Source organism: Hyperolius riggenbachi, chromosome 1 (genome assembly GCF_040937935.1).
Source record: "Hyperolius riggenbachi isolate aHypRig1 chromosome 1, aHypRig1.pri, whole genome shotgun sequence".
NCBI classification, from domain to species: domain Eukaryota; kingdom Metazoa; phylum Chordata; class Amphibia; order Anura; family Hyperoliidae; genus Hyperolius; species Hyperolius riggenbachi.
This window is the reverse complement of record NC_090646.1, coordinates 130,672,491-130,698,721: the sequence shown is the minus strand read 5'-3', so window position 1 is coordinate 130,698,721 and position 26,231 is coordinate 130,672,491. Positions and strand designations below refer to the sequence as shown.

At 45.1% G+C, this 26,231-nt stretch overlaps 1 protein-coding gene across 2 annotated transcripts in view; it reads left to right on the top strand.

Moving 5' to 3' along the window:
* Positions 1 to 336: 336 nt before the first annotated feature.
* The window catches only part of FRYL (FRY like transcription coactivator), a 456,322-nt gene continuing 430,427 nt past the window's right edge, over positions 337 to 26,231 (top strand). For both annotated transcript variants that reach the window (XM_068278548.1, XM_068278549.1), the window contains exon 1: positions 337 to 515. The gene's annotated coding sequence lies outside the window, so the exon portion shown is untranslated. The remainder of the gene's footprint in view (positions 516 to 26,231) is intronic.

Below are 26,231 nucleotides of genomic sequence, written 5' to 3'. Positions count from 1 at the left end.
CAGTGCCTGCAAAGTTACTGAGCTGTGCTGAGCCAAAAGCTTCCCATGTGATCACTGTGCACAACTACGGAACAGACAGCCTATAATGGGCAGCACATTGCAGCCAGTATGTGTGCTCTACACATATCTGGCAGTGGCACCCATGTCCCCTCTCTCTTATCTACCTGTCTCCCTGCAAGGCTGCCTCCCATCCAACAGAGCGATCCCTGCTTCCAGGACCCCGCTGCCCGCTGAGAGGGGGCGTGTCGCTCCTGGCCCCGCCCCTTTTGCGATCCGAATCGTTCATTTTGATGATTCGGATGATCGACTCATAAAATAGATTCGGATCAAAGATCCGAATCGTTCATGATCCGGACAACACTAATAGAGGGAGGCTGAGAGTGGGGAAGCGAGAATCGTTGCGGGAGCGGATTGGGGTCACACTCGGATGGGAAGAGCGAGGATTGGGTAGAGCTGAGCGCACAGCCTGGCAGCAGGAAAGCTGTGTAATCCGAGGATCAGCTCCGGGCGGCCCGGTGAGTGCACACACGTCTCTGCATGGGGTACCGAGGGGAGTCTGCGGCCCTCCAGCTGCAGGGGAACTACAAGTCCAAGCATGGCAGGGATACCACGGTGCTGTAGTGTCTGTCTTGTAACTGTAGGGGTACCTTTATACCTACAGCAGCCCAGAGACGGGGCAACGTGCCATCAGATGTAACAATCACTGGAGGGCTACAGGTAGCAGGGCAGTGCTGAGTGTATGGCACTGCAGAAGCATCTATGTATGTTATCTATATAACATGGCAGTGCTGGGTGTATGGCACTACATGGGTATATTTGTATGTTATCTATATAGCATGGCAGTGCTAGGTGTAGGGCACTGCAGAGGCATCTATGTATGTTCTATATAGCATGACAGTGCTGGGTGTATGGCACTACATAGGTATCTTTGTATGTTAGCTATATAGCAGGGCAGTGCTGGGTGTATGGCACTACAGAGGCATCTTTGTATGTTCTCTATATAGCAGGGCAATGCTGGGTGTATGGCACTGCAGAGGCATCTATGTATGTTATCTATATAGCATGGCAGTGCTGGGTGTAGACACTACAGAAGCATCTATGTATGTTATCTATACAGCAGGGCAGTGATGGGTGTATGGCACTACAGAGGTATCTTTGTATGTTATCTATATAGCAGGGCAACGCTGGGTGTATGGCACAGCAGAGGCATCTCTGTATTATTATCTATATAGCAGGGCAGTTCTGGGTGTATGGCACTGCAGAGGCATCTCTCTGTGTTACCTATATAGCAGTTCAGTGCTGAGTACACAGAACTGCAGATGCATCCATATAACATGCCAACATTGGGTGACATGCTCACTGGAGGATGACAGGTAGCAGGGCAATGCTGGAGTTACAGCACTGAACTTTCATTGCTATTATCTATATACTGGCAGCATCATACCAGCAATCATGCCTGTCACTGGGGGGCAGGTCTACAAGTAGCTGGGCAATGATGGGTATCTAGTGCTACACAGTCATTTATAATTACAGTTAATGAGGGGATACAGATAGCAGAGCAATGCATCTCTGTTACCTATATAATGTCACAACAAGTAGCTACATACCAGCAGTCATAGCAAATTACAGTGTGGCTACTGGTGGAAGGGTAATGTTTTATACCGGAATCTTCTTTACCTATATAACAGCATACACCCAGAAGCCAAAAGTTATGGCTATAGTAGGGTGATGGCGGTTGCTTGTATTTGCACATGTATCCCTAATACCTACAGTAGTTTAGAGATGGAGCAATATGCATGCAGCCACAGTGTCCTCAAGAGTTTGCCATTAAGCATTACTCTTTACAGGGGACATTTGTTTTATATATATATATATATATATATATAAAAGAGAATGTTACACCAGTTGACCACTGTCCCTCAGAAGTGGTTCCATCTATGCACAAGTCATTTTCTTTGAAGCCTTGTACACAAGTTCAGTTAATGTCTCACAAAATGATTGTTAGGGTTTGGGAAAGATCTGTGTACAGGCACACTGTATGGCTATCTGGGGGAGGTGGAGAGAGCAAGTGGGAGGTGCCACACTACAGTTCCAAAAGTAAGGTTCACTTACACTGTTGTATGACACCTGCACTCATTGTTGATTTCTCACCCAAGTATGGTTTTCATATGACAGCTAAAACATCTAGAGGAGGCCACAGGGAAATATAAACTCCATTTGGATCATGTACTGTTCGGGAATCAGCCTGTGTACCCAAGGACTGCAAGACCAGACTGCTAGCCACTTATCTGCCCAGCTACCCTTACTATGACTATATGGGAGGCCATTTCAGTCAGATACAATGGTATAAGATTGCAGCCAGAGTATTGGTGGCATATGTATGTATGTATGTATGTGTGTACTAAGATCAGAGCACAGTAATCTAAATACGCATATGATCTGTGGTTGAAGGTATGTTCTGATTTGGACTGTTTTTGAAGATCTCTGCTGATGATATCATTATGGGTTTTAACATCTTGCTCTTGATAGATATTATTGGCTAAAGGGGCCCATATGCCTAACGATTTTCCCGCCGATATACGGCTGATTCGATCACAGTGATCGAATCGGCTGTGAAATCGCAGCGCACACCACTGACAGAGCGATAGTTCCCGTCGATCCATCCATGCGGAAGATTTCTCTCGATCGCCGGCGGGTCGGGAGTGCGTCGATAGCGGCGTTCGAATGCCCGTTGCAATACAGCGGGTATACATTACCTGTTCCGGCCGGCGCGAGTCCCCTGGTCCTCGCTGTCTTCTTTCCGCGCTGGGTTCCGGACCGGCTGCAGCTACACAGAACTTCCTGTCCCGGCAGGAAGTTTAAACAGTAGAGCGCCCTCTACTGTTTAAACTTCCCCTGGACAGGAAGTTCAGTAGCTGCAGGAACGGTCTGGAGCCCGGAGCGGAGAAGACAGCTGGGACCAGGGGACTCGCGCCGGCCGGAACAGGTAATGTATGCAGGAAGGGGGGGGGGGGGGAGGGGGCGGCAGCTCCACAGATTGTGATCGGTTTCAGGCTGAAATCGATTCACAGTCTGTTTTCAGTAAGGTGGCCATACGATCCCTCTCTGATCAGATTCGATCAGATTCGATCAGAGAGGGATCTATCTGTTGGTCGATTCTTATGGCAAATCGACCGACCAGTGTATGGCCACCTTAAAGCTGCTAGCTGTTATTTTAGGACAGTGATGGCTACCCTTGGCACTCCAGTTGTGGTGGAACTACAAGTCCCATGAGGCATTTCAAAACTCTCACAGCTCATAGTATAACTCGGGGAGGCAGAGGCATGAAGGGATTTGTAGTTTTGTCACAGCTGGAGTGCCAAGGTTAGCCATCACTGTTTTAGGATGTTGGTGTATCTGAAGAATGACATTACTTTGGTGAACACCTATAGACATGGTTTCTTCCGTGTTTTTTAATTTTTTTTTTTTTGTGGTGGGCTGGATTTTCTTTTGCACAATGAGGTTTATGTAAAGTTTGAACTTTACATGTTATATTATGAGCATAACCTGTGAGTCCAGCTTGTGTGTGAGCATGTCCAGATGCACTGAGCTCTGAAGAAGCAACAGGTGCCATGTTTCCAAGAGCTTGTGATGTACTGGAATAGCAGCTCACCTGAGCAGATAATATCCCTTCTGATGATTTGTGGCATTGGCTGATGCTAGCGGTGGTTCGGTTCTTCACATGCTATAGTATTAACCCAGAACACAGAGTCTCAAGAATGTGGCAGTTTTGCAAGGGCTGTTAATATCGAATTGCTGTAAGTTCTAAGGACTCACCTTGGGAAAAATGAGCAAAACCTGAAACTGAAAGGACACCTGAAGTGAGAGGGATATGGTGGCTGCCATATGTATTTCCTTGTTAACCATTACAGTTGGCTGGCAGTCCTGCTGATCTCTTTGGTTGCAGTAGTATATGGATCACAGACCTGAAACAAGCATGCAGCTTGCAACTTATGTGCAGCACGGTGGCTAAGTGGTTATCGCTCTCTCCTTGCAGCGCTGAGTCCCTGGATTGAATCCCAGCCAGGTCAACATGTGTAAGGAGTTTGTATATTCTCCCTGTGCCTGCATGGGTTTCATCTGGGCACTCTGGTTTCCTCCCACATCCCAAAAACATACAGGTAAGTTAACTGGCTTCCCTCTAAATTGGCCCTAGACTATGATACATGCACTACATGACACATGCATAGACATATAACCAGGTCTGTGGAGTCGGTACAAATATCATCCGACTCCCCAGTTTATGAAACCTCCGACTCCGGGTACCCAAAACTGCTCCGACTCCTTATGGTGGCCATATATAGTACAAGTTTTCATTTTTTTCTATTAGATAATTTAGTTCGATTATTCCATTGGATCGAATATAAAGATTTTTCCAGCATGTCTGATCAGATTTTTCTCGAATAAACGGGATAATCGTTTGAATTTCTTGATCGAAAAAAAATATATTTTCAACTTTGATTCGATTTGATCAATTAGATCGAATAAACTGGAAAATCAAACTTTTTTTTATTGAATCGTGCACGGCCACCATAAGTCTAATATTTACCAGGGCTGTGGAATTGGCTCAAAAATCATCAATCTAGGTACCCAAAATTGCTCCGACTCCTTTACTCCGACTCCAAAGCCCTGCATATAGGTATGGTAGGGACTAGATTGTGAGCCCCACTGAGCAGGGCTGTGGAGTCAGGACAAAAATCTTCAGACTCCTCAGTTTATGAAACCACGACTCCGGGTACCCAAAATGGCTTCGACTCCGACTCCTTAGCCTAATACTTAACAGGGCTGTGGATTTGTGTACAAAAATCATCCGACTCCTGACGCCCGACTACTCAGTTTATGAAATCAACGACTCTGACTCCGGGTGCCCAAAATTGCCCCGACTCCTCGACTCCAACTCCGACTCCACAGCCCTGCCACTGAGGGACAGTTGGTGACGAGACAATATACTCTGTACAGCACTGCATAATATGTCGGCACTATATAAATACTTCAATAAATAAAATAAACTGAAGTCCGACTAAATTAAGTCAGATTTCATTCAGAAACATGTGATCTGCGTGGTTGTTTAGGGTCTATGGTTTAAGGCAGAGCTTCCCAACCCTGTCCTCAAGGCCCACCAACAGTACATGTTTTGCAGGAACCCACAAACATTCACAGGTGAGGTAATTAGTGTCTCAGCAGAGCTGATTAACTACCTCTGTGGAATTCCATAAAACATGCAGTGTTGGTGGGCCTTGAGGACAGGGTTGGGGCACACTGGTTTAAGTTATTAGGCCCCGTTCACACTGCACGCGTTTCCTTCTGCGTTCCGGGAACGTGTGCGGGAGGCATGCAGGACATCAGACAGTGCATAGAGTGCGCTGTCTGATGTTCCCACTGCATGCGTTCCAGACCTGTGCGGTCCAGGAACGCATGCTGCACGCATTTCTTCCCAAAACGCACAGCTGTCCCATTCACTTTCAGCCACACAACGCATACAAACGCGGATGGCATGCGTTCATACGCATTGCGTTCCGAACGCACAGCCGTCCGCGTTTGGTAATGTGAACAAAGCCTCAGAGGCAGAGGATTAACAGGACAGCCAGTCAACTAGTATTGTTTAAAAGGAAATAAATATGGCAGCCTCCATAGTCCTCTCACTTCAGGTGTCCTTTAAAGGGAAATTAAGCAGGATATTTGTATCAAAAATGTTAAAGGCAGGTTGTTATTATAAAAGCTTGTGTACACCTTTGTATTGAGTGTCGCTCAAAACCATTGTCAGTGATAGTTTAGAAATGAGCAGCTTAGACAGTGTACACACAGGCTGTCTGGGTGGCACCTTCAGTTTTATGGATAGCGCCGAGGGAGAAGGACAAGTGGGCAGCCGGACTACATGGCAGGTCGGTTAGAGTATACAGTAATAATACTTGACTTTTTCTGCTAGGAAAGTGTTTTATAGTTGTAATTTCTTATCAGTGAGGGTCACACTGTAGCCTGACCCAGTTCTGACTCGGACAGGAACTGCCACTTACCTGAAGTTTAACTCTTTCAGGCAGAGAAAGCGGAAAAAGGAACACAGTGTAGGTATTTGTGTGCTAGACATTGTACACATGTCTATCTCATCATGTCACCTTGGGTATCCTTTAAACCTAAAGGGATAATCTAGTTTAGTAGAGGAATCTGTATGATGTATGTCGTCAATACACAAGCCATACTGCAACTGAATGCCTTTCAGCTTCATTCTGCCACTTCAATTTTTAGTATTTATTTTTTTATGTGTTGAAAGCCCTACATGACTTGGTTGTAAAGAAAGTGTTCATGGCTCGTTTCATTAGTTCATAAGACTGCACAAAGCTGAAAGTAAAACTCTTTGCACCGCAGTGACATTTTCGTTCTGCAAGGAAGTGGGGTCCTACAGTACAAAGGGATTCTGGGTATGTGTACGCATAGTTGGAAGTATCACTCCCATCTCGCCTCAGAGCAAAGTAAAGCAACATTTACAGTGGAACCAGTGAAGCTACTGTGGTGAGTCAGTCAGCAGCTGATGTGTTACTGTGCAACGGGTTCCTGTTAATCTGTTTGTGTCAGTAAACGTCATACTTGAAACGGTGGCACGTCCTGTAACAGTTAAAGGACCACTACAGTGAAAAGAGTAAACAGTTAAAATCTGACAGAACTGACAGGTTTTGGACTAGTCTTCTCAGGGTTTGTTTTCAAAAGCATTTCCTGAATGGCAGGTTAACTGCCAAGATGAGAAGATAGCAGATAACCTCTCTACTTACTTGCACAATATTTTGACCGTTAGACTTGGCAGCTGCCGTTCAGGAAATGCTTTTGGCAACAAAGAAAACCCTGAGAATCCCCCATGAGGAGCTGAACTAGTCCAAAACCTGTCAGTTCTGTCAGATTTAAACTGCTTACTTTTTTGCGGGAGTGGTCCTTTAATTCAGTTCATAGTTTCTGCAGGGCAATCTTTGTCCAATTGAAGTATTCCTCTTATGAGGCTTTTTTTTAAATCTCAGTTGGCACCCAGTTCAGGCTTTGAGTTTGGCTCTGGTGCTGATGAAGTGTCTGTTACTCCCACCTACCTGTAGGTTTCTCTAAAGGCATCTCTATGTTGAGCCTTCTTTCCTGTTTGTTTTGCACCGCACATCATCACCTGATAGTAAGTAAATATTAGTTGTACCTCGTCTGCTAGTTTAGTGCAGCAACTTTACAACTATGTTCTGAAAGAGAAATGTATCAATAAGTGGTGATGCTTTATTATAGTCACATAAAGCTGGCCACTAATGGTCCAATTTCTAGCGAAAAATCGTTTGAGCGATCAGAAATTCTGATCGGATTGGTTGTAAATAATCTCCATTGGTGGACACAATCGATTATGAACGAGTGAAAAAAAATGTCGCCCGAATGAATTTTCGTCGAACGAAAATTTGGATTTTCTTGGTGGTCGTGATAGATAGGAAGCAAAGATTGGTTAGTTGATGGTGTAGTGAACGGTTTTTTGTCCGATCAGAATTTCTGATCGCTCGAACGATTTTTCGCTAGAAATTGGACAGTTAGTGGCCACCTTTAGTCCTCCAATCACGAGCAGATAATCCCTTTTTTTCCCCATTTAATTGACCCTGTCAGCTATAAAGTTGGCCATACACTGATAGATTTGCAGCAGATTGGACCATCAGATAGATTTGTCAGATGCCTTTCAGGTCAAAACTGACCAGAATCTATCTGATGTGTGCCACACATAAGAACAGATTTCCAATAGATTTCAGAAGGAAATCTATTGGAAATCGATCCAAATGCATTATTTCACCATTAGATCCAATGCAACTCTATGGGCCATTGATCTGCTGAAAGCAGCAGATCGACCTAGATTTTCCATTCTGTCAGATCAAATCGATCAAAATTGGCCGCAAATTGATCGATCGACCAATCGATCATGCATCAATTTGCATCCGATCGATGGCTGAAATCGACCAATGTATGGGCCCCTTAAAGAGACACTGAAGCGAAAAAAAAAATATGATATAGTGAATTGGTTGTGTACTATGAATAATTACTAGAAGATTAGCAGCAAAGAAAATATTCTCATACTTTTATTTTCAGGTATATAGTGTTTTTTCTAACATTGCATCATTCTATAATATGTGCAGATTACACAACACTCAGCATTCAAAATGATTCTTTCAGAGCAGTCTGTGAAGTAATGACCTCTCCTCTAGCAGAGAAAAAGTAAACAGTTATCTTACAGTTGAGATAATAAAAGTCAGATAACAGCCCTCTCCACGACTAACTTAGTCGGAGAGCTTAAAGAGAACCCGAGGTGGCATTGCATTATGTTACTGGGGCACAGAGGCTGGTTGGGCACACTAACACCAGCCTCTGTTGCCCCATCGTGTGCCTCAAAGACCCCCCCTGCTCGCCGCTATACTCCCCGCAGTGCTGGCGACACGCAGCGCGTCGCCAGCACAATGTTTACCCTAGCGCTGTCTGTCAGCGCCGCTCCCCCGCCTCCTCCGCATCGCCGCTACCCGCCCTCGTCCCTTCCCTCCAATCAGCGGGAGGGAAGGGACATGGGCGGGTAGCGGCGAAGCGGAGGAGGCGGCGGAGCGGCGCTGACAGACAGCGCTAGGGTAAACATTGTGCTGGCGACACGCTGCATGTCGCCAGCACTGCGGGGGTATAGCGGCGAGCAGGGGGGTCTTTGAGGCACACGATGGGGCAACAGAGGCTGGTGTTAGTGTGCCCAACCAGCCTCTGTGCCCCACTAGCATAATGCAATGCCACCTTGGGTTCTCTTTAATGGCTTGTTTGCATAGAGATAACAACTGGAGTTTCTCAACTCTTCCTGTACTGGAAACCATTAGCTGTACTACACATACAAATCCTATCATAATTTTTTTTTCGCTTCAGTGTCTCTTTAAGGCTTCCTGCTAGAGTGGACAATGGTGTCCGTTCTCCACTCATTGTTAAGAAGATTGGATGGCTCCTATGTTATACGTAGCCGTTCACACTTGTCACGCTGCCATGGATCCGCGGGATCTGTTGCAGTAAACAGTGTGACCACGCAGTTGCCATTGCCAACCACCAATCACAGCCAGTTGTATTTGTTTTGACGTTGTTTTGAAAAAAAAGTTCAAGGCTACAATATTTTTTTTTTTTTTCTGTCTAAACAGCTGTCTGATTCCAGGTATTAGCCTGATCTCAAACCAATGAACATAGGCACTTGATTGGTAGCTCATGAGAGATGTGCTAGAGGCCATATAATAGTAATAATAATAATAATAATTATTATTTAGGATTTATATGGCGCTGACATCTTCTGCAGCGCTGTACATTGTGTGTGTGTGTGTGTGTGTGTGTGTGTGTGTGTGTGTATACTATCTATATAGTATCTGAAAAAGTTCACAAACGCTGTCCATCTAATCTGACTGAGCTAGAGCCGTTTTGCAAAGAAGAATAGGCAAGGATTTCAGTCTCTAGATGTGCAAAGCTGGTAGAGACATACCCTAAAAGACTGGCAGCAGAAATTGCAGCGAAAGGTGTTTGTACAAAGTATTGACTGTGGGAGCTGAATAATTCCGCACACCCCACTTTGCAGTTATTTAAAAGAAAAAATGTTTGGAATCATGTATGATTTTCATTCCACTTCTTACGTGTACACCACTTTGTATTGGTCTTTCACGTGGAATTCCAATAAAATTGATTCATGTTTGTGGCAGTAATATGACAAAATGTGGAAAACTTCAAGGGGGCCGAGTACTTTTGCAAACCACTGTGTGTATGTATGTATGTATGTATATGTGTGTAGATAGATAGATAGATAGATATCGATATGTGTTTGCTGATTACTATTGACACAGCTGTTGCAGCTGTTTCAAGCCTGTTCAAGATCATGAACAATATACTGTACAAATCCTTGAAAGCCAAACAAGGCTATTTTTAGTGACAAATGGGATATCAGTATAAGGAAGTGAAGCAAACTATTTACGATAAATTGCACTACTGGTATGGTTCATAGAGTTCTTTGAAGAATTTGGTGTAGTGTGTTTGAACATAGTGTATCATGCGACACCATGTGTACGTGGCTTGCGATATCGGTGAGTTCTGTTCATGTCATTTTCATATGGTCACTATAAATACATAAAAATGCATGCATAGGCTTCATAAGTGTGTTCAGTTATGTTGGAGGTATGGGAACTGCCTTTGTTCAGTTTCTGAAGTTGCTGGTTCCCTTGGCTGTTTGCTTAGCTTGTGAATGTGTAGCCAGTAACTGCCCTGTAACATGTATTTGTATTGTCCTGTTGGAGGGAAGCATAGGGATTGTACTTGTGTAGCATTAGTATTGCATTCACAATCAAGTTCGACCCAGCGTTCAGCAATGCGGGGAATGAGCAGTGTGCAGAGCAATGAATACTGTTGCTTTGGGCAAGTGAGGCTGGGTGACGATGCAGCTTCTGGGTGTGAAACCATGCACCAGTGTGTCACTGTCGTTTTTTAAAGTTCCAACATGCTGGTCCTTTCAACAAGCTTGGGTGACACCCAGGGCTGTGGAGTCGGAGCAATTTTGGGTACCCGGAGTTGGAGTCAGTCAGTGGTTTCATTAACTGAGGAGTTGGACTCAGAAGATGTTTGTACCGACTCCACAGCCCTGGTTGCACACGTCTCGGCTGGGCTTAGTGTAGTGTCTATATGTAGCTTTTGTGTCTGAGGCTATAGAGTCGGTGCATCAATCCTTTTGGCTCCATCTTCTACTTCTCAGTTTATAATTCCTCCGACTCCCCTTTTTTTAATGTACTGTATTTTCCATTTTGATTGGAAAAATGCAACATTCAAGGCATTTCATCAATGCCAAGGCTCAGCAGTTTTAAAGTTGTTGTATGAAGATATCTGCTTTGGGGAATGAACCAGAAAAGCTACTGGCTAGGAAGGTGACACACTACCATACAGGGCTGTGGAGTCGGAGTCGTGGAGTCGGGCAATTTTTGGTGCCTGGAGTCGGAGTCGGGAAAAAATGCACCGACTCCGACTCCTAATGAATTTGTAACTGTAATTAAAATAGAAAATATGATAAAATGTTCTATTTCTCAGATAAAAGTCATTAAAAATAATGTATATATACAGTAATAGCTGTGCTTAGTCCCCAAAAATGAAATAAACCAATCAAAATTAGTTACTTGTGCTGCTTCAATAAAGCAGTCCCTGTATTTTTAAGGTTAGATATACATATCTGATTGTGACTGTATATATGATGTGTACACAGGAATCTCTTATATACACTAAATAACATCTATGCTGTAAGAATAAAGCCAGATGTGTAGCCATGTCACTAATAGAGATGGTCAACGAGATGGAAATAATTCTGCATTGATGCTGATTTATGCAAATGTATGCACTCCCTTTGCTGATGAAATCAAATAATTTGATATGTTATTAAAATTTGGTTTGGTGACTACAAATTAAAGGGAAACTGAGACGGATGAAAAGTAAAGTTTTATACATACCTGGGGCTTCCTCCAGCCTTCTTCAGGCTAATCAGTCCCAAACTGTCTTCCACCACCCGGATCTTCTGCTATGAGTCCTGGTAATTCAGCCAGTCAGCGCTGTCCGGCCACATGCCGCTTCCACAGCCAGGAACATTCTGCACCTGCGCAATAGTGCTGCACAGGTGTAGTATGCTCCTGGCGGCGGAGTGTGTGCATGCGCACTACGCCTGACTGGCTCAAGTACCTGGACTCATAGCAGAAGATCCAGGTGGTGGAGGAGGACAACGAGGGACTGATTATCCTGAAGGCGGCTGGAGGAAGCCCCAGGTATGTATAAAACTTTAATTTCATCTGTCTCAGGTTTACTTTGTTACACAGTAGTACTATACTCTACATATGCACTCCCCACAGAGCTGCAGGGAATCCACTGAGAATGCTGTGCACATTGAACACAGAGGTGTTGTCTGTTTACAATCTCCTCATTCCCCTGCAGAGTACCTGCACACCACTCTTACATGTACCCACACTTACATTGCCTAGGGCCTGATCCATGTACAGATTGTGCATGAAGAATGTGTAATAGAGGAAGAATCTCCTCATTCCCCTGCAGAGTACCTGCACATCATTCTTACATGTACCCACACTTACATTGCCTAGGGCCTGATAGATGTTCTTTGTTCCGGTCTGTACCTTTTACAAGTACTCTTACCAAGGACTAGTTTTAGTCTAAAGGGAATAAATATAGTAGTCTACATATCCTTCTCACTTCAGTTGTCTTGTAAAATTCCTAAGCGTTGGCAGTTAAGAGACGAATTTCATGTTACATACTTTTAATCAACAAAATTGTAATATGCAAATTAGAGGAGTCGGAGTCGTGGAATCCTAAACTGAGGAGTCTGAGTCGGTGGATTTTTGGACCGACTCCACAGCCCTGCTACCATATTCAATATCGAAGCCGGCCACTGCTAACATCAATGAGAATACTTTTACATGTGGACAGCTCAGTTGGTACAGGGGAGATGGGGGGCAGATGGATTTCATGGGGGTTAACTTATCTGATTTCTTAATACTTGGGTAGTATGTAAAGTTGGCTAGGAGCTTATGTAGAGAATGCAGACAGGCTCCCTTAAAGCGGACCCAAACCAAACATTTTTTTTAATTCAAAATATTTAGTTGCACCACTCTGACACATACAAAGATAAATTAAACCCTCCTTCAAGCCTATGAGCATTTCAGTGCAGGCTTTTCACCCTCCTCTTTGCATAACAAGGGTTATACAGGGGCAGCCATTAGCAATTCCTCCATTGCCAGACACCATCTACTCCACCAGTTTGCCGGATTATTTGCCGGCAATATGAAAGAAAGGTAGGGGTTCCTTCAATAAATGTAAAATATCATATATTTGTCATCATGCAGCTGAAAAAAGGCTGCTATTTATTATTATAATTTAGAAAATAGATTTTATTTCTGAAATCTTGTATTTTTAGTTTGGGTCCACTTTAACAGCTGTCCTGAGAAGGCACCTAGCTGCAGATCCGGCTCTGGGTATACCTGAGAGGGAAATTAAGAGGAAGAAACAAGAGGAATTGAGTTTGATAATGATAGGCAATGCCCCTGTGTGTGATATGCACAACATTATCAGTGGATTGACAACAGATCTGCAGTAAATGTGTACATACAGAACATGGTAGTACTGTATAATTCAAATGAAATAATACAAACAAGCCCAAATGTAAGTGCTGTACGGACTAAAACTACAGCCTAATGATGTGTTCTGTTGCTATGGAGAGGGGTTGGTTTATTACAGTGGGCTGTATAGTGGAGTAAGGGGGGGAACAACATGCTCAGCTGAGACGGTCAGCACTCCAGATCTTTTATTGATGCGTGCAAGCTTTTTGGAATGGCGGACGGCGGAATTATGGGTAAATAACCCCTTGTATCCCCGCCGCACGCCTGCGCCAATTAAGCCTCACTTGAATCACAGGTACTAACTCGTGAGTACTTGTGAGAGCAACCTTGGTTACCTACACATGCTAGATTCTTGGAGGCAGCTCCCGACTGGTCCTCTTGGTCAAAAGCGATGAAGCGTGTGCACAAGACTTTGAAAGGATGATCTTTCATAAGATCTCGTTAGTGTCAATAGGTGCTTTTTATAGATAGATTGAACAGGTTGCCGATGCCTTTATCTCTAGTATCCTATAACCTTGTTTGTAGTTATTCCTTCCTCTGAGATTATGCAGATAGGTATGTGATTGGGACAGGATACATCATAAAGGGGAACTGCTTTCTCACACTTCCCCTTTTTTTGTATGCCTTCTGATATCAGGACTGTGAGTGCTTTGTTCTTAAAGCGGATCTTATTCCATATTGCATCTGGTATATATGGCGTGAATTCCAAAGACTAAATGAAACTACAAACATGAATGGCTGGGTTAGGCATCAAGATTGCATCTATATTTTCCTTACTGACAGATGACAGTTTGGAGATAAGCTGTTTAAACAGCTTGTAAAATCCTGCTATTTTCTGGTTTTTAGCCATGCACGAGCAGCTCCAGCTTACTGCGCAGGCGTGGCTGTACTTACGCAGACGCATTACGGCCTCGCTGGATCTGAAGAGGAGTGCGGCCCCGATATCCCAGAGGATTCCCTATTTTTAGGCGAGTATGTGTTTTTATACCGGAGGTTTGCCTTGGATACACTTTTAAGGCCCGGTTCATACAGGTGTCTGGAGCAGTGGCTGCAGCTCTGTCGCATGCTTTTCTGCTACTGATTTGGCATTTGGCAACCTTTGGTGGCAATTCACTGCGTTTTGCCATCATGTTATGTTTTGACCCCAATAGGGGACACAGAACCACTGAACATAGCCGATTCTGGATGCTATACATAGATCCATTAGACTTGTGGTGGACTCCATTGGGGAGTTGATGGGGAAAGACAGGAAAAGCCGGTAGCGTTGTGTAAACAACTACTTTTTATTAGTATGAGTAGAAGCAGGGTGTAATCCCTTTAAATGTTTTCCTCACCCGCCGTAAACCCCATGCAGAAGCCTGTATGAACCAACCCTTCAAGGGAGAGCCCGAGGTGGAGTTAAAAAAATAAATAAAAATAGGCTACCTGATCTTGGGCACTGGGTGGATCAGGTAGCCCGCCATCCTCACCGCTCTGTTGGCCTGCTTTTCCCTAGTTTCGCTTTTGTGACCTCTGGCGTCACAATGCTGGAAGGAGAGCGAGATGCTCTCCCAGCGTGCAGGGAGGCGGGGGAGCGGCAGGGGGCGTGGCCAGGGAGAGATCTCCCTAATGGCAGCTAAGGAAAGCCTGCAGGAACACCCCTGGTAGGTGTTTTGAGCAGGGTATACCTCTCATCCCATTACTCTCTGAAATAGTGACAATCCATGGTACTTATCCGTTAGCCGGGCGCATCCGGCAGGTGGCGACAAAACTCCACCAGAGTTACGTCTTCCCCTACTATCCATGGCGGCCTGGAGGGGGAATAGTAATTAGCGCCACCTGCTGGATGCGCCCGGCTAACGGATAAGTACCCAATCCATTGTCGCTAACTTTGGGGGGCAATAGCATGGCGGTAGGGGGACACAGAGGCATGTCATGAGGCAGGTAACATGCCTTTGTGTCCCATCTGCCCCCCCCCATGTACCACCTCGGGTTATCTTCAAGGCTCATACACATGTTTAACATAATAATATACGACCAGCCGCACAACAGTTGTTTACACGACAAGCAAGTACACACACGCCAACCAACTCGCTTAAATACTATGTGTTCAAGCTAAACAACGCATGACTTATTTCCATATTCGTGCTTTAAGCAGCACTTTTGGAAAAGTGATTGCAGGGACATCAGAGTGCATAGACTGCACTGTCTGATGCTTCCATACATAGCGCATGGTTGCATGCATTTTGGTGCGGTTGTGCCGTGATCTCATTCATTATAAATGAATGGGATGGCAAGCACCGCCCCTGGCGGAATCATGTGCAATGCAGAGCTGCGCTGACGCACGGCCACCTGCGCTGCAGTGGAAACCCTTAGGGCCCTAGCCCACTAATGCAGTTGTGTCCGCTTCTGTCTGTTTTTCAGCATCTGCAATATTGATGTGTAACTGAAAAGTGGACACAACTGCATTAGTGGGCTCAGGCCCTAACTGCACAACCTGTCCGCATTCAAAAACAAGAAAGATGTTCAAAAGACTTGTACATCCCAACCTGCACAATACTTGGGCAGGTTGATTCATGGTTGTATCTGGCAAAGAACCTGTTATCAGTTGGTCGTCTTGTTTGCCAACCATAATGAGGCCCATACAAACGTCGGATTTTTCCGAACGACGGGTCGTTTGAACGTCCCATTACAACAGCGCCAGTCACGTGGCTGGCGCAACAAAACAAAACATGTTTACATTTTATAATTTAGGCCCCATTCACATTACCAAATGCAGATGGCCATCTGCATTTGTATGCGTTGGGTGGCTGACTCCCATTCACTGTAGTGAATGGACCAGCCATGCATTTGGGCAACAAAATGCGTGCAGCATGGGTTGGCGGACCGCACTGGTCTGCAACGCATGCAGTGTGTTCATCAGACTGATGTCGTGCATGTCTGCCTCCTGCACGCGCTGCTGAAATCCGGATGGCAACACATGTAGTGTGAACGGGGCCTTAGGCCTGCAACCCACTGAAATCAGCAAACGCAAAACGCAACCGCTAGCGTTTTGTCTGAGCGGTTTGCAAGCGGATTCATGTGCGTTTTTGGTCGTGTTTTGCAACATTGTATTTTTTTGCCCAGCGGGTGCATAGCATTTTGCGTTTTGCGTTTTTATCCTGATTGGTCCTGTGAATTATTTTTCATTTTGTTAGTGTGCTGAACCGCAAAACGCTAGCAAAACCGCTCAGTTTAGGTTTTGCTGAGCGTTTCCGCTAGCATTTCAATACTTTACATTGAAGCGCTAACGCTCCAAAAATGCTGCACGTCCTGCGTTTGCGTTTCTGAGAAACGCAAACGCTCCTGTGGAAGTTGCCCCATCCATTAACATTAGCCCAGCGGTTTGGCAAACTGCTAGCGTATCGCAGTGCTGCCAAAACGCTGCCAAAAGCGCTCCTGTGGGTTCCAGCCCTAACAGCTGTATTGGTGCAGAACGGGTCCCAAGCATTTCTGTCAATCAAGAGGAATATCGTGCAGGTCTAACCATTCTGTCCACACTTAGGGCCAGTGCACACCAAAAACCACTAGCATATCCGTAAACGCTAGCATTTTTTAACTGCTAGGCATGTGCAGAGCGATTTTCTACACATGCCTAGTGTTTTTTGGAACGTTTTGGTGTAAGAATATTTTATTTTTTTGTTACAGTAGAGCTTTAACTGAACAGCTTCTGTAACAAAAACGCTTGTAAAACCGCTCTAATCTAGCGCTTTTCAGAGTGATTTTTCCACTTTCCTATACTTAACATTGAGGCAGAATCTCCTCATAAATCCACAAAAATGCTGCAGGACCGGAGTTTGTGTTTGAGGAAAAGACGAATCGCTCTGGTGTGCACCATCCCATTGAAAAACATTAGCCAAGCGGTTTTTAAAATATGTTCAGAACCGCTCATGGTGTGCATCAGCCCTGAGTCAAACTTTTTGGATGCTTTCCAGTTCTCATGAACCTCTTTAAGCCCCTGTAGCTCCTGTCCTAATGTAAGCCTCCCAGTCAGTTATTAGGGTAGGGCTGCTATAGTTCCATGACTTTCAAAGCATAGAAAGCAAGGTTCCTAAACCACAACCGTTTAGCTTCTCCTTTGAGAGTATTGTTAATTATTCCCAGTAGAAAATTCCCTGCTCCCGTTGGGAGAACCTGTTTCGGAAACGCCTTCTGTGTCCAAACCTTGTCCTGCGTCCAATTTGTTATTTGTGGGCACTGCCATAAAACATGGAAAATGCCTGCATCTGGCTGGCCACATCTGTGGTACATACTATATCGTATAATAAAGCATGCTCAGTTTTGATTGGAGGAGGGTTGAGCAGAATTCTGAGTTAAGCTAGGAACCCACGTGAGGGTGGATCAGGGATCAATGTCGGCGAACCAACGTTCCCTGATCCATAATCACGATTGTGGCCACGACGGCGCAAACTATTATTTTAAATGATTAAACAAGCGCAATAAAAGTTCGTGGCGGGCATTGGGGATGTAAAGATCATCGTTCAATGATCCAACATGTCGGTCACAATCGCATCATGTCGCTAAACATCAATTCATGAATTATAGTTAAACAATGGTACAGGGTATCAAAAAAAAAAATCATTCATCACACAAAAAAGTTGGTTGATAAATCGTGTGTGAGTTTGGACCTTTATCCTTGTTCTGCTCCTCCACACCGTCCAGTCGGCAGGCTGAGGAGAGAAGTGTTACGCAGCTCTGCTACAGACAAGAAAGGACGCAGAACTTAGTGTGTTATATTGCTGAACAGAATTATAACTATTTTAGGAGATACTACGTTGCACATCCTGTGAATTGTGACAGTGTATTTAGCTGTCTGTGTGGAGTTTAGCTTTAAAGACGTTTGGGTGTGGTGATGAGGTGTGAAAGCCGTGGAGCGCTCAGCGTGTTCATAATGGTTTTTTTTTGCATGTGCTATTTATGACATGCCTAAACACAGCCCCACGTTACATCACAGCTGCTATTTGGTGCTGCAGCCTGTGTTATTGTGTGGAAGAGCCTGGTAAATAGAGGCCTGTGTTTATGTCATGTGACTTGTGGCATGCCGCACAATTCCACAGAAAATTCAGAGAATGATGAAACCTCCAGACCCTCCATAGAAGTGTGGAGGGAAGTGCCTTTGGTTTTTGATACTGCTGCAAGGCACAGGCTTTCATAGTGTGGTATAAGTACCCTAGAGGTGCTTCTGTTTGTTATTGTCCATTGATTATAGAAAGATTTGAGCTCTAGAAAAAGATACATTCTGTCCCCAGTTAGCTTGTACTGGAAATAAATCTTTGTATCAAAGGCTGCTTGACCTACTGCCAAACGCTGGTGATGGTTTAATAAGATGCTAATAATCCTGACTTGATGCTAAATTTTATGGAGATGTATGTAGCTTGGAAAAGGGCCAGTGAAATTGATTTAAAGTTGATCAATTGAAGAAAATAGATAATCTCCTTCAGAGTTGGTTAAAATGCTCAAGTTGGCTGGGAAAAACAATGGATGTATGGTGAGTCAGCTGCTTATGTACACTATTGTAGATATAAGAAGGCACTGGATGGTTTTTCTTTTAGTCACAGAACATTTATATTGCGCTTTTCTCCTGGTGGACTCAAAGCGCCAGAGCTGCAGCCACTAGGGCACGCTCAGAAGGCAGTAGCGGTGTTGGGGAGTCTTGGCCAAGGTTTCCTCACTGAATAAATGCAGACTTAGGCCTGGTGCACACCAGAGGAGTTTTTCTGAGCGGTTTGAGTTTTTAAATCTGCTGCTAATGTTATCCTATGTGTCTATGCACACTGGAGCAATGAGGTTTTGTAAAAAAAAACCATAGCATTACATTGGGAAGAGCTTTTGAAACCTCTAGCGCCCAAACACTAGAGGTTTCATAAGCTCTTCCCAATGTAATGCTATGTTTTTTTTTTGTTTTTTTTTTTTTTTTTTGTTTTTTTTTTTTTTACAAAACCTCATTGCTACAGTATGCATAGACACATAGGATAACATTAGCAGCAGATTTAAAAACTCAAAAACGCTCAGAAAAACTCCTCTGGTGTGCACCAGACCCTAGGCCTCTTTTCCATGGGCAGTTGATAGGCAGTGAAATACCTCTCAAACTCTCACAATTGCTCACTGCTGCCTGGCAACTGCTTGCTGAGCACACAGTTCAACTGACCAAGAAAAAGAGGCGTGACTGAACAGGAAGCGCTGAGATTGGAACCCAGGTCTCTGTGCCAGAGGCAGAGCCCATACCCAGTACACTACCCAGCCACTGCTGGATGTGCAGACATTTTGTTTGTGTACATTCTTGAGTTTTAGAGCAGGCCTGAAGTGATTTGGTTAAAAATGAATGAATTTTAACAATCCCTATTAAAACCTACACTTTGTGTGAGGCCCTTTCACACAGGCAGCTGCAGGCGGTGCATCCATTTTTTTTTTGTTGGCTGCTTCACTGCAGCTGCCAGGCAATTGTGAGGGCTACCCATGGCCCATGGAGAGTGTCCATCACATGGAGGCACATCTGTGAACTGTGGCAGCTGCACTCAGACATTATATCCGCACCGCATGTCATGCTAACAAACATTAAAGGGTAAGTGAAGTGAAAGGAAGTTGGTGGCTGCCATCTTTACTTTCTAATACACAATGCCAATTGCCTGACTTCTGTGCTGATGCTGTGTGTCTAATACTTCTAATTAACCCTCCCACTGCCTGGGACCCTCTTGGTTGGATGTTCATGTCTGTGCTCCTTTGTGACTGCACTCTTGCATGAAGAGGACCATGGCCACATAAACCTATCCGACAAGCTCTTGTCTGATATGTACTGGGGGTCATGTGGCTACGGTAGGGGCCAGGAGGACGTAGTAAGGTTCTGCAGGATCCAGAGGCTTCCCTCTTCTTAGAAAAGTATTTTTTCTTTTAATACCGCCTTGGGTACACTTTCAAGTCACTTGGCCGCAATGAGCATGCAGATCAGGTGTGTGACTCTGGTGTGAGCATGCAGATTGGGTGTGTGACTCTGGTGTGAGCATGCAGATCAGGTGTGTGACTCTGGTGTGAGCATGCAGATCAGGTGTGTGACTTTGGTGTGAGCATGCAGATCAGGTGTGTGACTCTGGTGTGAGCATGCAAATCAGTTGTGTGACTCTGGTGTGAGCATGCAGATTAGGTGTGTGACTCTGGTGTGAGCATGCAGATCAGGTGTGTGACTCTGGTGTGAGCATGCAGATCGGGTGTGTGACTCTGGTGTGAGCATGCAGATTAGGTGTTTGACTCTCGTGTGAGCATGCAGATCGGGTGTGTGACTCTGGTGTGCGCATGCAGATCGGGTGTTTGACTCTCGTGTGAGCATGCAGATCAGGTGTGTGACTCTGGTGTGAGCATGCAAATCAGTTGTGTGACTCTGGTGTGAGCATGCAGATTAGGTGTGTGACTCTGGTGTGAGCATGCAGATCAGGTGTGTGACTCTGGTGTGAGCATGCAGATCGGGTGTGTGACTCTGGTGTGAGCATGCAGATTAGGTGTTTGACTCTCGTGTGAGCATGCAGATCGGGTGTGTGACTCTGGTGTGCGCATGCAGATCGGGTGTTTGACTCTCGTGTGAGCATGCAGATCAGGTGTGTGACTCTGGTGTGCGCATGCAGATCGGGTGTTTGACTCTCGTGTGAGCATGCAGATTAGGTGTGTGACTCTGGTGTGAGCATGCAGATTAGGTGTGTGACTCTGGTGTGAGCATGCAGATTAGGTGTGTGACTCTGGTGTGAGCATGCAGATTAGGTGTGTGACTCTGGTGTGAGCATGCAGATTAGGTGTTTGACTCTCGTGTGAGCATGCAGATCAGGTGTGTGACTCTGGTGTGCGCATGCAGATCGGGTGTTTGACTCTCGTGTGAGCATGCAGATTAGGTGTGTGACTCTGGTGTGAGCATGCAGATCAGGTGTGTGACTCTGGTGTGCGCATGCAGATTAGGTGTTTGACTCTCGTGTGAGCATGCAGATCGGGTGTGTGACTCTGGTGTGAGCATGCAGATCGGGTGTGTGACTCTGGTGTGAGCATGCAGATCGGGTGTGTGACTCTGGTGTGAGCATGCAGATCGGGTGTGTGACTCTGGTGTGAGCATGCAGATCAGGTGTGTGCATGCGCACACCAGAGTCACACACCTGATCTGCATGCTCACACCAGAGTCACACACCTAATCTGCATGCTCACACGAGAGTCAAACACGCGATCTGCATGCGCACACCAGAGTCAGATCGGGTGTTTGACTCTCGTGTGAGCATGCAGATTAGGTGTGTGACTCTGGTGTGAGCATGCAGATTAGGTGTGTGACTCTGGTGTGAGCATGCAGATTAGGTGTGTGACTCTGGTGTGAGCATGCAGATCAGGTGTGTGACTCTGGTGTGAGCATGCAGATCAGGTGTTTGACGCTGGTGTGAGCATGCAGATTAGGTGTTTGACTCTGGTGTGAGCATGCAGATCGGGTGTGTGACTCTGGTGTGAGCATGCAGATTAGGTGTGTGACTCTGGTGTGAGCATGCAGATCAGGTGTGTGACTCTGGTGTGCGCATGCAGATCAGGTGTGTGACGCTGGTGTGAGCATGCAGATTAGGTGTTTGACTCTGGTGTGAGCATGCAGATCGGGTGTGTGACTCTGGTGTGAGCATGCAGATCAGGTGTTTGACTCTGGTGTGCGCATGCAGATCGGGTGTGTGACTCTGGTGTGCGCATGCAGATCAGGTGTTTGACTCTGGTGTGAGCATGCAGATCGGGTGTGTGACTCTGGTGTGAGCATGCAGATTAGGTGTTTGACTCTGGTGTGAGCATGCAGATCGGGTGTGTGACTCTGGTGTGAGCATGCAGATCGGGTGGGTTGACTCCACTGGCTGCATAATAAAAAAACACTCAAATCTAAAGCTAGGCAACTTGCATTGCTTATATAGTGGGCTGCGAAAGTTTGGGCAACCTTGTTAATTGTCATGATTTTCCTGTATAAATCGTTGGTTGTTACGATAAAAAATGTCAGTTAAATATATCATATAGGAGACCCACACAGTGATATTTGAGAAGTGGAATGAAGTTTATTGGATTTACAGAAAGTGTGCAATAATTGTTTAAACAAAATTAGGCAGGTGCATAAATTTGGGCACCACAAAAAAGAAATGAAATCCATATTTAGTAGATCCTCCTTTTTGCAGAAATTACAGCCTCTAAACCCTTCTTGTAGGTTTCAATGATAGTCAGGATTCTGGTTAAAGGTATTTTGGACCATTCCTCTTTACAAAACATCTCTAGTTCATTCAGGTTTGATGGCTGGAGCATGGACAGCTCTCTATAAGGCCCAGTGCACACCAAAACCGCTAGCAGATCCGCAATATGCTAGCGGTTTTGGGAGCTGATTTCAGAGCGATTCTAGGTATGTTTAGAGAGGTTTTCTAAACATACCTAGCGGTTTTGATTGCGTTTTTGTGTAGCAGATTACACATATTGTTACAGTAAAAGCTGTTACTGAACAGCTTCTGTAACAAAAACGCCTGGAAACCGCTCTGAAGTAGCGTTTTTCAGAGCGCTTTGCGTTTTTCCTATACTTTACATTGAGGACGAAACGCTTCAGAAAACCGCAAACGTGCAGCAGGAGGCACGTTTGCGGCTGGGCAAAAACCTCAAACCGCCGTTGTGCACCATCCCATTGCAATACATGAGCCAAGCGTTTTTACAAGCGGATGCTGCCGACGGATCGCTCCAAAAACCGCTCAGTGTGCACTAGGCCTCTCTCACACCACAGATTTTCAATTATATTCAGGTCAGGGGACTGAGATGGCCATTCCAGAATGAGGTACTTGTTCCTCTGCATGAATGCCTTAGTGGATTTTGAGCAGTGTTTAGGGTCGTTGTCTTGTTAAAAGATCCAGTGCAGCTTCAGCTTTGTCACTGATTCCTGGACATTGGTCTCCAGAATCTGCTGATAGTGAGTGGAATCCATGCGTCACTCAACTTTGACAAGATTCCCAGTCCCTGCACTGGCCACACAGCCCCACAGCATGATGGAACCACCACCATATTTTACTGTAGGTAGCAGGATTTTTTTTCTTGGAATGCTGTGTTCTTTTTTTCTCCATGCATAACGTCCCTTGTTATGGCCAAATCACTCAATATTAGTTTTACCAGTCCACTGCACCATTAAGCTGGCTTGTCCAAATGTGTTTAGCATACCTCAAGCGACTCTGTCTGAGCTGTGGGCGGAGAAAAGGCTTCCTCTGCATCACTCTCGCATACAGCATCTCCTTGTGTAAAGTGCGCAGAATGGTTGAATGATGCACAGCGACTCCATGTGTTGTAGGTCTTTGGTGCTGGTCTGCGGGTTGACTCTGAGGGCTCGTTTCCACTATTGCGGTGCAGAATCGCCTGGATTCCACCGCTGTTGAAATTCCATGAATTAGCATGCGGATGCGAATTTTTGCGCGGTTTTTGCCGCGAATTCGCATGCGAATTCGCATAGGTGAGGGTATATGCGAAATTAACCATGTCACTGCCTGTTTGAAATACATTGGTACCTATGCGAATTCGCATGCGAATTCGCATGAAAATTCGCATACCATAGCCGCATGCGAATTTCCTATTAAATACATTAGCGGCGATTCGCATGCATTCCACTCGCAGGCGAATTCGTTGGCTCTTTTGTGCGTTTTTTTACCGCTGAAAAAAACGCACCTCAACAACGCTACAGTGGAAACAGGCCCATCCACTTGCATTACATGTGCGAATCTGCATGCGTTGGACGCATGCAGATTCGCGATAGTGGAAACGAGCCCTGACTGTTCTCACCATTCATCGCTTCTGTCTATCCGAGATTTTTCTTGGTCTGCCACTTCGAGCCTTGAACGTGAATTAAGCCTGTGGTCTTCCATTTCCTCAATATCTTCCTAACTGTGGAAACAGACAGCTGAAATCTCTGAGACAGCTTGCTGTAATCTTTCCCTAAACCATGATGATGAACAATCTTTGTCTTCAGGTCATTTGAGAGTTGTTTTGAGACCCTGATGTTGCTACTCATTTAGAGAAAATTTAAAGAGGAGGGAAGCTTACAATTGACCCACTGAAATAATCTCTTTAATAATTGGATTCACCTGTGTGTGTAGGTCAGAGGTCTCTGAGCTTACCAAGCCAATTTGAATTCCAACAATTAGTTCTAAAGGTTTTGGAATCCATAAAATGACAAATTATGCACCTGCCCACATTTATGCACCTGCCTAATTTTATTTAAACAATTATTGCGCACTTTCTGTAAATTCAATAAACTTCATTTCACTTCTCAAATATCACTGTGTATGTCTCCTATATGATATATTTAACTGACATTTTGTATCGTAACAATTTATACAGGAAAATCACGACGATTAAAAAGGTTGCCTAAACTTTCGCCTCCCACTGTAAGGGAATGAAGATGGCATCCTCCATATTATTTTCACTTCAAGTTCCCTTTAAATTACAGCCAGAAGGCGCTTATTGAGTAGCAGATTGGAGGCTGAACTACACATCAAGAGCACAGTATAGCAGTGTGTGTGAAGCTGGGAGATCTCTCTGGACAGCACTGCATGAACCTAGTCCAGTGAGTTGTGACATTTGCTCCAGTACTTGGAACTTCTGAACATTTCAACATACAGCAGTAAGCTCTGATCATTTTACTCAGGTTTACTTCAGTCACAGCCTTATTTTTCATTAAAGAGAACCCGAGGTGGCTTTGTATAACGTTAGTGGGGCACAGAGGCTGGTTGGGCACACTAACACCAGCCTCTGTTGCCCCATGGTGTGTGTCAAAGACCCCCCTGCTCGCCGCTATACCCCCGCAATGCTGGCGACACGCAGCGTGTCGCCAGCACAATGTTTACCCTAGCGCTGTCTGTCAGCGCCGCTCCGCCGCCTCCTCCGCATCGCCGCTACCCGCCCTCGTCCCTTCCCTCACGCTGATTGGAGGGAAGGGACGAGGGCGGGTAGCGGCGATGCGGAGGAGGCGGGGGAGCGGCGCTGACAGACAGCGCTAGGGTAAACATTGTGCTGGCGACGCGCTGCGTGTCGCCAGCACTGCGGGAAGGATAGCGGCGAGCAGGGGGGTCTTTGACACACACCATGGGGCAACAGAGGCTGGTGTTAGTGTGCCCAACCAGCCTCTGTGCCCCACTAACGTTATACAAAGCCACCTCGGGTTCTCTTTAAGGCCAAATAGCATGGGTGTTTTTTTTTTTTTTTTGGCTTGTTGAGCAATATTGGACATAATTGACTGACTGATCAATGACCGATTAGGAAAATGATTGAATTGATCAACTGCCTGAATAGATTGGCTGGTTTGTATTGCATCTTGCAGAATTTTGAAAGCTTTCTTATTTTCGGTCTCTTTTATCCCCCTATACATTCCTAGTGGTTTGGGTCACCCTGAGCTGCTTGGTTACTCTGTTGTACTGGTCCAAGCCCTATCCCATACAGGCATATCAATCCCTACCATGTACTGATAAGGGCCAAAAGCCTAAACAGGCTGTCTACATGTAGGGTTGGTGTGGCTGTGTAATATTTAAAGCTATAGACTTGCTATACACCAGCGGTTCTGGATGCTTGCCTTGCTTACAAGGGTGAAAAGGGATAATTTGCATATTCACTAGTGGAGCATTGTGGGTATCCACAAATGTTCACTTATAGCTGAATTATTGCAAATTTCCTTCTGTTTTTATGAAGGCAAATTTCACTAAGCATTGCTTATTAGTAGGAGGGCTTTTCGGTCTCTTTTATCCCTCTATACATTCCTAGTGGTTTGGGTCACCCTGAGCTGCTCGGTTACTCTTACGTTTCCATAGAAATGCAGAATAGGTTGTGTGAGTGAGTGGTGCGATATGTCCAACTGATATTTTCTATGTCTCATCAGTGGTTAACTATAGTGTATTTTGAGTGGTTATTGTTATTATTTAGTATTTATATAGCACTGACATATTCTGCAGCACTTTACAGAGTATATTGTTTTGTCACTTAACTGCCCCTCAGAGGGAAACACCACTTAACACG